At 38.3% G+C, this 14739-nt stretch overlaps 1 protein-coding gene across 1 annotated transcript in view; it reads right to left on the minus strand.

The window, feature by feature from the left end:
• Positions 1-14739, minus strand: part of LOC104545735 (oxysterol-binding protein-related protein 10-like) — a gene marked incomplete at its 3' end in the record, with an annotated part of 86094 nt that overhangs the window by 27020 nt on the left and 44335 nt on the right. The gene's annotated exons all lie outside the window — the stretch shown is intronic.

Below are 14739 nucleotides of genomic sequence, written 5' to 3' on the forward strand. Positions count from 1 at the left end.
TTCTGATCCAAACATACTATATACTTACCTACAAAAACGAAGGGCTTGAGACTACCAAAGGCCTGTAAAAATGTCAAGACTATGTTAGAGAAAATCGTATCTTAAAATAGTAGGTTTATAGTAGGTTTAATAGCGTGACTCATACTTTCTGAAAGTCTTCATAAGGAAAAGTATGAAAATTCTACTTCCTTCTCCATTATTAAATTAGGATCAGATCTCCTTTCCTTTGTATGTGACCTGAGACACCGAAGGACGCTACGCTCTCTCTCCTCCTCCTTTCCTACATAAAACATTTAATCACAGTTTAAGACGTTTTTCAGTTTCTCAAGCATCAGTAAGGTAGTATTTTTACAAAGAAGGTAACTTGTAAGTTTACAGACATTAGCATAGGATGCAACTCAGAGCACTTATTTACTATCAGATATGAATAACAGCTGTCGGGGAGAAAAGTTAATCTGTTTCTACATTTGGACCATCCAGATGAAGATGAAATGCATGCTTGTATAGTTGATAAAAACAACATTATTTGAGCAGACTGTTCTTTAAGCAAATTGGCAAGCTTCCAAAATCCTTTCTAAAGCCAAAAGAAAAAGATGTTTGAAACTTCTCTCTCCACTTTTACACCCTGCAGAAAATTATACATGCACATGACAAGCCTCTTTTCTTACACTTACCTTCCAAAAAAAACTTATTGCAAACCCTTAGAGGTTCATACTTGATGTATCCAAAGCTTTAAAATAAAGATCTGAAGGCTTCGTAAGCAACAAAGATTCAAGCTCCACTTGTTCAAGGTATTAAACTGTAAAATGTATTATTATGAACTTCATTACTTTTTTATTATCTTTAATATATTTTCAAAGTATGGTGTGCTTCCTGTAGCCCCCTATGCTGCGGTAAACAGACTGATTAAGGAAATACACATTGAGTGCACTGAAAAGCAAGAAAGGAAACTGAACTCAAAGACGCAAATAACCATCCCTGCAAACAAGTTAGAGCAGAATTAAGTGAAAAGCAGCTGTTGCAAGGTTTGTAAGGAAATTCAGCTAAATGCCTTGCTGAAGGTTACAATAATGACATTTTAATAGTCAAAACTTAAAACAGAGGCCAAAGCTTCAGGAGAAACCGCAGTCGATTTTAATTCCCTTTGACAGCAAACAAGATCAGTCAGAAGGTGACCCAGACCCCCACGACACACAGCTTTAGGGAATTGCCGGACCCCCAGGCAGTCTCTGCTTTGAGAAGTCGCACACCATGTAACCGAGCTCCACAGCACACACACAGGGCTGCTTCAAAGCTAAACCAAAAGCAAGCACCACACACACTCATGCAAATATTCCCCCTCAGGAAAAGAACTCAAGGAGGCAAACTGAAGGAACAGCTAGGAGAGAAAAGATCATCCTCTCCCTGGATGACTGAACAACATAATTGTATGGAAAACTGCTTCTGTCCTTCTCCCATCTTGAATAAGTGTGTGGAGTTGAAAATCTGACATTCTCATGCTTCACAGCAACAGAAACGTTCTATTTTCACCTCTAAGCCATCATTTTCCTACCTTTTATTTTCCTTTTTGTTAGAAACAGCTTACATTTCCAAATTTTTGCTTCCACAGGAAATAAAATCCAAAATAAAACTTTGAAAACTTAAAAAAATTCCATTTTACCCTCCCCCTTCATCCAAGGCAACTATATTCTTCTACAACTAAAACAAGCAGAAAATAATCTGACCAGAGAGCTTAGGAAACATTTGGAAAATTAACTGAATGTTTGCAGTTATCACCTAGCCCGAAGCTTTACAGGCTTTTGTCAACTATATTCTTCCTCGATTAGGCGAAACTTAAATAAAATCAATTATTTACTCTCCCTTTATCCAAAACAAGGTATTGCTCTAAGTCTTACTACTCTCCAGCTGACCTAAGGCAGTTTTAAGAAGCCTTTTTGATTCATCCTTTCTGTGCTACCTAGCTTCATATTCCAGTTGTGATACCAGTAGATGTTCTACAGACCTGACAAAGCAGAAGACATCAGGATCAGCAACTTCCGTGTAGGATTCAAAGTATTAGAATTTGCTGAACATCTACTGCTCAAGCACTGAGCAAAACTCACTTCATTTAAGACGCCGAATGAACAGAGCAAAAAGGAAAAACCTCCCTTATTCTAGAGAGTCACAGAAAAACTCTGCGGCAAAAGAGGAAGGAAATAATGTGTATTATTGAAATAACTGAACTTGTTTTACATCCCAATATATTTTTTTAAACGGGTCATTGACAACAGATTTTAAAAGAGCTGAAGTGTCTGGAGCACCTTCTCTCCTCCTCCTTCACTGACCTTGGTGTCCTCAGAGTTGTTTCTCTCACATATTCTCACTCCTCTTTTCCAGTTGCTGTTGTACAGTTTTTTCTCCTTCTTAAATATGTCATCACAGAGGCGCTACCACCATCGCTGATGGGCTCAGTTTTGGCCAGCGGTGGGTCCATCTTGGAGCCAGCTGCCATTGACCCTGTTGGACCTAGGGGAAGCTTCCAGCAGCTTCTCACAGAAGCCACCCCTGTAGCACCTCTGCTACCAAAATGTTGCTATCCAAACCCAATACAACTCTTCTGAATAACATCACCCTCAAAGAAACCTGGCACTCAATGACATCCTCACAGAAGACTGAATGCAACGGGAATCCTCTCTTAGGTTTCCTTGTGTAGGTCATCTGCTCTCCACCACTTGCTCCAAACCAGCCAATTCACAGCTTGTTAATACCTACATCCTCCTCTACCTGGCTGATCTTAAAATCCTGTTTGATTGCCTTCCTTCCTTACCCCAGCCACAGCAACCGCTAACTGCTCCTTCACAGCTGGAATTGCACCTCCAGGATCTTCCTGTTGTCAGTGTGCTGCCAACCGTGATGCAGGGGACTAACGGTTATGTGACAAAATCCCAAACAAATGAGTAAGTAGAAATGACTCTATTCTCAAGGTCACATCCACAGTATGTGAAAGATAAACAGAAAAGGCTATGCCATATTCTAGCATTGCAAAGAAATGTATTTCAGACACAACAGGAAGAACAAACATTCTTTCATACAGGAAATAAACTAAAATTAGCTGCTAAAAATAATTTAAGAAGTAACAATGAAAAATTGAGGTGCTATTTTCTGTGCTAAAAGAAAAAAAATACAGTAATTCAATATTTAGCTAAAATACTAGATGATATATTAATCTTCCCCATGCAGAGAAATCATCTTACAAAACCTAAATGACATTGTTGATTTAAGGCTTCAATTTGTTTCCGAAACTAGAGAAAGATTCCCAATTACTAAATATAGTAATACTCTCTGTTAAAGATTTTTCCTCCCATCCTATAACAAAGATAAATAGAAACTTCAAAGGAAGAGAACTAAATAGCCACACCTAAATGGAAGAGTACATGGCTGCTTTTGATATGATTTTATTTGCAGTGGAAATGCTCTTGTTATCCAGACTCCAGGACTAACAGGCCTAAGGCTGTGTGTCCAGTCCTGACAGGTATTACAATAATCAGAACAAATTTCCTTCTAGAACTATTGATCCTGCAGGATTTCACCCAACTAACACAGTGCATCACAACAATCTAAAGCAAACACCAGCTTTAAGCCATCTACAACATTACTGTCTCCCAGGACACCCTGATTTCAAGCTCCCCATAGCAAAGGAAGAATGGCATCAGCGGTATTACCTCAGAGGGCAAGTAGATACTCTCCCTTTCTCATACAGGCTACATGGAGCCAGACAAGAAAATATGCAGTTTCACCAATCCTGCCTTTCTATATAACAATTTTAACATTTCGGATCGTCCCACCCTTCTTCTGGAACATAAAACCTGAGGAAGATTCTCCAGTCACAACCTGATAGACACATGAGCAATTTAAATCTTAATGTCTGGCATTCTCCTTTTTTGCGATCTCTCCTCACAAATATTGAATCCTTTTATAATAGCTATTAAGATACTCCTACACATGTGTATGAAAAAATCCAAAACAGTCCAGAGAAAAAGGAAAATACTCTTTTAGCGCTGAGAACCCACAGAAATTCTGTACTGTCAGTCTCTGCAATGTGCTCGAAATCATTCATCAAGCAGACATTCGGCTCCATCAGTTAATAACTCTTTTTCTCTACTGCAGTATTCTCTGTGCACCCCCAGCAGCAGCACACTGTCAGCCTACTTATCTCTAGGCAATTCCTCTGCAAGATTTAATGTAGTGATTTATTTTTTTTTAAAATCCTTTCCATTACTGACTGCATGCAAGTTGAAAACAATTATTAAAAACATGGGAAAATAAACAACACAGTGCTTATATGAAAAACAGGGCTTCTGTAAAAATAAACAGTTGTGTGGGAAGCTTTAGACATTTAAATAGTAACAGAAATGTAACATGGATCACTTTCTTACCAATTCTAAGCCAAGTTGCCCTTGTGAGAAGTTTACTGCCTTCAAAGGCTGAGAAACTGATTGCTTCTTACTCACTTTCTGGGGTTTTTTGGTTGGTTTGTTTGGGTTTTCTTTAAAAATAAATAAAGTGTTATATGAAAACATGCTCTCTCTCTCTCTATCATACAAAGATATGCACTTTCTGAAAATATTAGTTTCTTGCCTTTAGGCAGTAGTACCAAAAGAAAAACATTTCAGAAGACATTGGGAAAGGACATGAGGAGAGACGAGCTTTTCAAACCACCCTAGCGTAAGTCATAAGAGAGATGAGTCAGGGCCTCGGCCCTCATTGTTAAAAAAGCATATTCCATAGGGGGTTGGGGTTTTTTTCTTTTCTTTAATACAGTACACTGCTTTTCTTCAAAGCAAAAGCGGATGAGTGACAGAAGAGAAGAAAGTCTACCCACAAAAAATAAAAATCTTCTAAGTCATTGTAAACCCAATACATTGGGTTGCCATGTAAACCTAATAGAGTCAGCAACTCTGACCTTGAGCAAGGACTCTTCTTGCAATCTTGACCTGCATTTCATCAATAACAGCAACACAAACTGTCAAATCTTAAAAATTAAAATAGACAACAAATATCTACAAAAATGTAATACAAACATACCAAGTACATATCAAAATGTAAGAGATAGATAGATGGATGGATGGATGGATGGATGTATACACACACACACACACACACACACACACACCCCCCCCCACCCCCCTGGAACTCCAGTGTCACTAAAGCAATCATACCAGTCGTTAGTTTGACACACTAGCTACCAATTCAGCTCAAGTTCGCAATATCCACTTTGTATTTCCACAAAACTTTCCTGCTTTCAGCTATTTATTCTAAAAAAGGAAAGAACATAAACACACATGCAAAAAGACTGTTGTTACTATAAATCACCAGCTCAAAAGGTATACCTCTCCCATTGAAAGGTCTGACACATTAAGGTAACTTCTGCAACTCCGGTAAAAGTGATTTTTTTCCCATGTAATGCATTTTTGCTTTGAGTTAAGCATTTATACCTAAACACCGCAGAGAAAGAGAACTTTTCCCTTGGCTTACCTTCTGAAAAACATTCTCAAACTACTCAAGGTCACTTGCTCTGTGCAGCTTACTACTTGACAAAATAAGTTTTCTGATAAGGATTTATAGACTTTTTTTCTTCAGTAAAGTCACATCTATCCATTTTTAATGGGATTCTATCAATATCATGCAAGCTAGGAAGGAAAAATTACAGCTTAATATATAACTAAAGTGAAAGTGCTATACACACAGATGTCACTGCTAGAAATACCGCAATATATAACACAAGTCTCTTATAAAGAGAATTTTGCATTTCAGCTTTAAAAGTATCTAGTGTAGAAACATGTACAAGACCAGATGACCACAAACGTGCTTAAGTTCCACAAATAACCTATCTGTTCATTTTGCTTACAGTAAAACCTGAGCTTTGGACCAAAAAGAACCTCCTTGAGCTGCAAACAGATGCAAATTCTATCCAAAAAGCTTCAGTCTGGATGAAGACCCACAGTGGCCTCATTGAACATTACTATGCTAATGAGAAAAAATAATTTCATAACCTACAACACCAAGTGAGGTATTCTGAAAGCATCTTGCAAAGATGGAACCAGATAATGACATCCACATCAATTGTCCTTCCTTGATTACTGCTTCCCTACCATTACAGGGAATAAGCACGTTAATTCTCCATTATTGTCACCTCAGTGTAGCAGCTGCCTTGACCTCAATTATTTTAAAGAAGCAAACAATGAACAGCAAAATTGGAATGACTCGTTATATAATAGTTATTAAGGCTCAGACACATACATCCTATCAATGAAGCTTCAAAGGAGCAAGTTCATTTTCACTTGGCATGTAATTTGCAGACAGAGACGCAAAAAGTGATGGAGCCAACCAAACTCTAGCTCTGACAATCAGGACGGCAGCTCATCACCAGGGCACTTCTTTATTATTATTTTCAGTCCTCGTATCTGCTTTCACAACTCTATTTCTTCCCTCAGAGCAGAATGAAAACAACCCCTATCCACTATTTTGTTCTCTTTTCCCTAACCAGGAATTCACATAATCTCCATTAAAGGAACAAGTGAAAAGCCACTCGCTATATATCTTGCTTGTCTCAGCTAACAAAATATTATTTCCTTTGGGGTTTTGTTTCAGCTTTTTTTGGCTAGCCTTCTAACTGTGCGCTCCGTAGGGTGGTTCCTTGTGAGGAAATCCTTACAGAAACAGAGATCAAATGCCATTGGGACTGACTGTAAAAGCCAAGTCTAAGACAAGGAGAGAACACAAGGTGTGGAGGGAGCAGAGTGGCTCAGCTGTTTCCTGTTCTTAGCTACTCTTTCCAATCTGCTGCTGGTCCACTGGTCACCATCAGCACCTCCAGGGACTAATAGTTGTCCAGCGACCTCAGCACAGGATTTAGTCTCCAGAGAGTAGCTGTTATTTATTGACTTGTTATGTACTTTTTAAATTGGCTAGTTAATTTATTCATACTAGACATGGTCCCATGCTCCATTCTTTTCATATTTTGTATCTTTAAATTCTGTAACTTGGACGCTTGCTGCATAACCTTACAATGTAATAACCATTCTATTTTGTAAAGAAAATATTCATTAGTCATTTGGTGGACTACAGACGTCTTACTCATTGGTGGACTATGCAATAGCTTATTACGCCTCCAAGCTCCCTTGCTATTAGTTGCACAGCTACAATATTTGACTTTGTATTTTGTAGGTCTGCATACTATCGCTTTAGCCCATAAGGTTGTTGGATCTGGGGGAGGGAGGAAGAAGGGTCTTTTTTGTTGAGGGGTCTGGAAGCCTTAAACATTCCTTCCAGTTTCAGAGGAGGAAAAGTAATCTACCTTCCCCAGAAATTCTGTCTGTTGCAACTCTGGTATTCAGGAGGAAGCTCTTCCTTTCATTGAATGCTCTAAAACAAGGAGAAGCTCAGTAAGAAAAGGAGCTGACCTAACTATCTGTTTTATAAAAGCATCTCTCTGTTCAGAACAACAAAAGACAGGTTATACTTTAACAGATCTATCCTCAAGTACTGAAGAGCGTATGACATCCAGGACTGTCAGCGTTCTCTGGGACAACCTGCCTGTGCACTACAAGTTTCTAGGGAACTCCACTTCTTACATTAAGCAAATAGAGATACCAGAGAGGTCCACAGCTCTTGCAACACTATGCTAGTTAGTAGAGAGGATCCAGCAGTTCTGGCAAAATCCCTGAGAATGCCTCCAGAAATCTCGACAAAACAGCTCACCTACTTCAGGCCAAAACAAATCAGATCCTTCCCTTTGCTACCTCACACAGACTCAGTACCACACTTCTTTATCACCACAATTCCAGACCTAAGGTTAACTGTATGCTTTATGTATTCAATCTGTCCTTCTCCTCACCTAAGAAATGAGTTAGTGAATGACAGAAAGGAAACAGCGGCCAGAGGAGGAGAGGAGTTACAGAAAAGATCTTGTGTCCATGGAGACAGAATAGGATAAAAAGTTCAAATCTTGCCAAGGAATGTTTTAGCAGAGAGACAATCTCGGATTTTCTAAACTACACAATGCTTTTAATCTTAATCAATACTCTGAAATATTCAGCTTCCTTTGGATGGTTTCACATTTTATGTCCTTAACAAAAAAAAACAAAACAAAACAAACAAAAAAAGGCTTTTCCTGTCATCCTCCCAAGATTTGCCAGTTATTCTGAGAATCTCTGCTGAAGAGGAGACCACTTCTCCCTTTCAAACCAGCACAGACTTCAGGTTCTTTTCCCTGTGGAAAAGGAAGATCTACAAACAAACCAAAGTACTAAAACACCACAGGAAAATAAAATTCTTCTGACAGTGTCAGCTATCTTAACAGTGTTTCATGGAGGGACTCCACAAGCCTTTAGGTGCGAAATTAAAGCTTTTTAGTAAGAGCTAACTGTCATAATAATTACTCAAGTGAAAGAGCACAATTCAGCCAAACTGTACCAATGAGCACTACCTCTCCCCACAAATCAGAGTGACTGGGTCATACATTTTCTGCCAAATGATCAGTATCAGCCTAGCACTGGTCATTTTGCCACTGGAGGGAGATGTCCAGCAATCAGGGTCTACTGCAAGACTTATGGCAGGTTTGCCTTTTTGCCTGTTGCATTAGAGCTCCCAGTGGATATTCCATGCATGTCTAGGTAATGCATAACATTTGCTACCAGAATGAGGTTTGAACCAAAGCACAACTGGTAAGAGCTAGGTTTTCCCACTGCAAGCTCTTTTCTTGACCATTTGTTAATCTAACTGCTATATTAACCATATCTCACTAATTGAAACTTACCATTCACTATGAGAGATGACTCAAAGAAAGTAGGGTGTAAGGATCTGGAGGTAAAAACCACAGAGAAGAGAAAAAGCAGACAGTAAGGGCCAAGGTTGTTTCTGCCACCCTGAGTTGCTTCCATTGATCCAGAACCAAAAAATAGAGAAGTAAAAGGAAGGAGCTTGCAAGTTCAAGTAAATCTTGGATGGCAGCTGGCTGCCATCCAGCCAAGCAGGAAGCACACTGTTGTATTTTAAATTACTGAATGCAGCATGAAGAACACAGCTTATAAAAATCTTGTGGTGAATTATTCTTATGCATTTTTACTATAAAATTACCTCAAAATCTGCAAGGAAAGCCATTAGTTTTACAGACTAAATATTGCTTACAAGCAGATGTTATTCTATGGACTCTTCTGAGTAGCAGTTTTGCTTACACATTTCAGAAGGATCACTTTGGTGAAGTTAATAGTTCTAGCACAGAACTGGAAAGCATATTTTGTATATCAGCAATTAAGGCATATTTGTGAATTTTAAGCATTCAAAAGAGCATTTGAAAAGCTGCTGCTAGTCAACACCAGTAATCACGGAAAAACTATTAGTTTACCACAACATAGCACACAATCATTAAAACCTGGGTTTTGCACTTCGAGAGAAATCAGTCTTCAGAAGAGAAAAGGCCATGTTGCAGTGGAACATAAATTACACATTTCAATGTGTATAGCTTCAAGGATGAGGAGGTTTCTCTTTTTGTGGCTTGTCTTTTTGGGGTTTGGTTGTTGTTTTTTTAAAGTATTCTGTTATACAGCAACTTTTCCACAAATTCATGTATTCTGTCCGCCAGCCTAGACCTACAAATAAAACAGCAACTGGATAAATGGGGATCTCTGTGAGAAAAACTGCAAGCATTCATCCCAGAGCACAGCAGACATCATCAGAAGAACGTGCTAAGCAGTATATGCAAGAACATAACACTGTTTCCTAAGCCAGACACAAATACATTAACCATAAAATAAAATAAAATTAATTAATCAGTCAATTACAGATATACATCTAATACCTATAATACACAGCTGCTTAAAAGTGTATGTCAAACTCAGGCAGATCTAGTTCAGTTTAGTTTGTTGGATGAAACGTTGCCAGCCATCATGTTATCAGCCGTATCTTAAGAGCATATTGTCAGAAATCAGAATTGCAACCAAGAAGCAAGGTAAGCAGCTGCTTAAAAGCACCTGTGACATACGCACACAGTTCCTAAAAGCATACAAAACCTGCAAGCCAAGCATTAGAGATGGAGATCACAGTGAGAACAGGTAGAAAAAGCTGCTAGACATGAAGGTCTTTGTTAAATAACAGATGAGAGCTATAGTTTTTACTATTCCCATTTGTTGTAAAATCAAACTGTTTCCTGTATTTCTTAGTATAGCATGCAGCACTTCGAGTGTTACACAAGGAGTTGCAGATCATAGCAAGTCCCTCAATAAATGTTATAACAATGTAAACTGTATGGTACGCTTAAAATATATGAGCCATTTAAAAATCATAGAATCATTAAAGTTGGAAAAGACCCCTAAGGTCATCAAGTCCAACCATCAACTCAATGCCACCATGCCCACTGTGTCTTGCTGAACACAGCACTGCGTTCCACAAGGGCATTATAAGCTGGAAGGAAACAGGGTCATTTGGGTAAGTGGCCACTGGGGAAGTGCTCTGGACAATACAGATTCTGCAGGGCACTAGCACCAAAGTTTGTTTATCTTTTCATTTAAAGCACATGCTCTGCCTTTTCCTCCACATGTGGAATGCTGTATGGTTACTTTCTTCTGGAGGGTATTTACATAAGTACTTTCTGTACTTAGCATCTGAAACTTGGCTAGCCACCTAGTATTACACTGTCATCTATTACCACTGAGAACATTCAAAAATATCTTCTAGTTAATTTAATAAAAATAGCATTTAAGCCCATGTATCTTGGAAGCAGTAATTTGCATTATAAACAAAGCTGCAGAAAGTAAGTGCACCTTGTGGCATTCAGGGTTTGCTCTGAAGATCACTGCTGCACCAGCCAGCCAGCCACCCAGGAACCCACACCAGAAGCACTGACCAAGCAGCCATGAGCTGCAGTACCCAAATCTGAGAAAAGATTTACTGAAGCATGTTTTCTTTACAGCATCATTTTAAAACTGTCAACTCTAAATTGAAACTACTGCAGTATTTGTGCTTTATTGTGAAAGAAATCAGTACTGCAGTTTTCTGAAAATGTAGCTGTGTTGTATGCTATGCTGGTTTATTTAAGTATATAAAACAGAATAATACAATTCTGTTTTACATACAAAATTAAGTGATAGTTTTGAAGGCATACAAAATCTGGAAACTGATTTCCATTCAAATCCAACTTCTCTCAAACTCCTTTGGGAACCTGCCTTTTACTTAAAATTTAATGAAATATTTTAATAACTGTAAAGAGTAATCTTAGCTTCTCTGCAATTGCTTAAGAAAACGAATGCTGCAGCAGTCTCTGAATGTAGTGATCATATGCACTGTATTATCCCTAATTTATAAACTGCCATTTATTAAATGATTGAAAATTATTGTCTTTGCACATGCTCAATTACTACTAAACTACAGGCTAACAAAAAAATTTAATGAAAAGAAGCTGTCTTTGCATCATTTGTACTTTTCAGATTTGGAGGGAGAGGGAGGGATCAGAAATAATGAATCAGGTTCACTCTTGACATAACCCGCATGGACATACGGTGTAATTTTAGTAGAACATTTGCTCTACGATCCCCATAGCAACCTTAACTCTCCCTGCTTGGATGTCTGGAATCCAGGATGACTCAACCTATGCACAAATACAAAACCAACTGCACAGAACAAGGTGCAGTTTAGGAAGGTGTAACTTACATGCACTCTTAGTGACCTCACATATACTTGCAAAGGCAAGGTAAAGATTCAGAGAATATAAGATTACTCAACTCATGTTTATGTGATTTAGTAATTATTGGTTTATAGCATTAGAATAATTTCCATTTCCTCATCCTCAATGTTAGACAGTTAATGCTACTTACTGAATAATTTTTATAAGCACATCCACATTTACTACTTACGAAGGTACTAGACTGATGCTACCAGAGATTTAAGCATCCCATTTATCCCCTGAGGAGTCATGTTTGTATTGATCTTTGCAGTACTAACTTCAGGTAGAATAAACAGACAGATGGTAGAATAAACAGGAGATGAGACTTCTACAGAGAAGTCTAACAGCCCCCAAAGAAACTGCCACAGAAGATACCACATAATTTCATCTGTTCTATATGCTCTAAATTTGCTTTTTGTCTATAAGGATACAGATAGCAGCCAATCACAGTAACACTGCTGAACACCCAGAAGAACATTTCTGCATGCTTGCACTTGTGTTTTCATACTGTACAAGGAACACACGTTTCTAGAACTGGGGCCAATTTCAAATCCAGAAGACAGTGCAATGATACATCTGCAGCTGTGCATGTTAGGTTGGAAACTGGTTTATACTGTTACAGGTTTAATGCCCTTAAACAACTTATAATGGCTCCTGCTAAAACACAGCTGGGGGCAACCCTTTCTATATCAGCCAGCTTAGCTGCAACTAAGCTGTTAACACAAATCTGTGTCAAAATACTTCTCAATGCAAAAAGTGTTTCTAAGCACAGTTGAACAGTAGGAGCTGTGGTATAACTTACACATGCACCTTCTATGCCAAATATCAACAGCTGAATTACGACTTAAGGCCTCATTCACTTTCTATCGACTTCAGTGGACGCAGGACTGACCTAAAGGTTTTCTGCTCTTTTCTTCACTATCGCTAGCCAAGATGAAATCGTTGCTTTCTGGGAAACAGCTCCAGTTTTGGTCTGGGCTTTTTGCAGGCACTTTTTCATTCTCTGTTTTACAGTGGAGACATCAGTCTCTGTTTTCCACACTCTGCTAATTAAAGTGAAAAATCTGTGACAATCTGTTTGCAGACAAACAAAAATATAATATATATAATACATAGGAAATATAGATGTAGTGGTATTAAGATTTAACCTACTAAGTAACATATCTCATTTTCTGACCAGCACCCATCTATAGTTACAGACTACCTGTTTGGTATATGATAAGATGCACTTGATTAAAGATAAGCAAAATTATGACCCTTTACCTTTAATTTATTAAGTATAGTGGGGGGTGAGAGCAAGATATTTAAACACAAGCCTAAGAAAAACTGAAGATCCATAACCAACACAGGTTCCTCCTTTTCTTTCTCTTCTCCTTCCAAAATTGCCACTCACTGCACCACCATATTTGTCCAATTGAACAGAAAATTGCATACTTAAGATTTCAAAAGTGAAATGCTATAAACATTTTCTGCAGTATCTATAAAGTACCAAGATGAAACTCCCTGGTCCAACTGAGAAATCTACAGAACTTCAAAACTTCATTAGCTTTGAAGTTTTCAACTAGTTTTGAAGTGCAGGAAGACCCTAGTTAAAAGAATCAACCACAAACTGCCAGAAAGAAAATACCACAAAGCTACCTTTTACACTAAAACACATCTAGAAGGAAAAAGGGACATGATTTTAGGTAACTAGTTTTAAATCTGCCTAGCAAAGGCACTGCAGCACAGCTTTCAGTATTGCTATTGCAGCTATAGTGCCTGATAAAGCACCTGAATGTCTAGGCCAGAAAGACTGAGGTTATCATAGTTTAGCAGTTCATCCTACATCCACGCCTCTCAGTTAGGTGAACACGATGACAAAATTTTCATCTTCTAAAAGCAAATATTTATTAGCCATGCAGTCCTGAAGGTCATCTTTGTCACAAAGCTAGCTCTCCTCTTCCCACATTCTAAGATCAAGATGAGAACTGTCAGTGAAAGCAACTGCTCTTCTCCCTACTTACACAGACGTTTATCAAACTAATCATAATTTTACATACACTTTCAAAAACGCTTCAATTATTAACAGGATATTTTAAAATGTGTATACTTCACACTGTTTATACATGATGTTCAAGGATCTGAATCTTTTCTTCTACATGCGCCCTTATCACACACCCTCACATAACCTCAACACTATGCCAAACAGTAAGAGCTACAGCATTCTTTTTGCTAGAATTGGCGTTAGATTGATCTTAGCCACTGATCTTTTTATATACTTTCATGTAATTTTTATACTTCCAGAGAAATAAAAGGAGGATAAAAATGAAATAAAAAGCAAAAAACTTGACATATTCAAAGCTGAAAAGTAAAATTTGTCATGGAACAAAAATCATCAGTCTTTCCCCTACTACCATCTTAAACACTGATTATAAAGTTTTACCATTAACATATTCACAGTTTGGTGTCTTTGTGTGTTCACATACGTACGTGGAAGTCCTGCATGTCTGAAAGCTTCCCCGAGTGGTTTAAGTACTGCACCTGCTTTTTCACCTACAATGCTGCCTGTGGAGTGCTATAATTCTGTAACAAACAGTTCTCCACAGAAAACAGCATCCTTTTCCTCTACCAATAGCTAGTCACAGTTCCTAGTTTTGCTATCCAAATATAGAGCAACCTGAAGACGTTCACATCTCGCTTGAAAATCCCCAAAGTGTTTTAGAATCATCTCTTGCTCGTAGTAACCACACAAAATTGGTCAACTGCAGCCCTACAGAATTGCAGATAAACCTCACTCCACAACACCCCAGGTGCAAGTCCTAGATCTTCCTATATGGTAAGGGAGGAAGCAAAGAACTATCATCTAGTTGCATAATCCCTGCAGGAATCAAGCAGTAACCATGTTTATATATGGCAAAGGACATGCAAGGAGCAGTAGGACTGACATCTACCCAAAAAGCAGTCCTTTCCAAATTCTGGACCTACCCACTGGCACATAAAATAGATGTCACACTGGTGAAGGCTCCATGAAATCTGGATCTCACTGTACCAGAAGCGTTCAG

The sequence above is a fragment of the Mesitornis unicolor genome, unplaced genomic scaffold (genome assembly GCF_000695765.1).
Source record: "Mesitornis unicolor isolate BGI_N332 unplaced genomic scaffold, ASM69576v1 scaffold20050, whole genome shotgun sequence".
In the NCBI taxonomy this organism is placed as follows: domain Eukaryota; kingdom Metazoa; phylum Chordata; class Aves; order Mesitornithiformes; family Mesitornithidae; genus Mesitornis; species Mesitornis unicolor.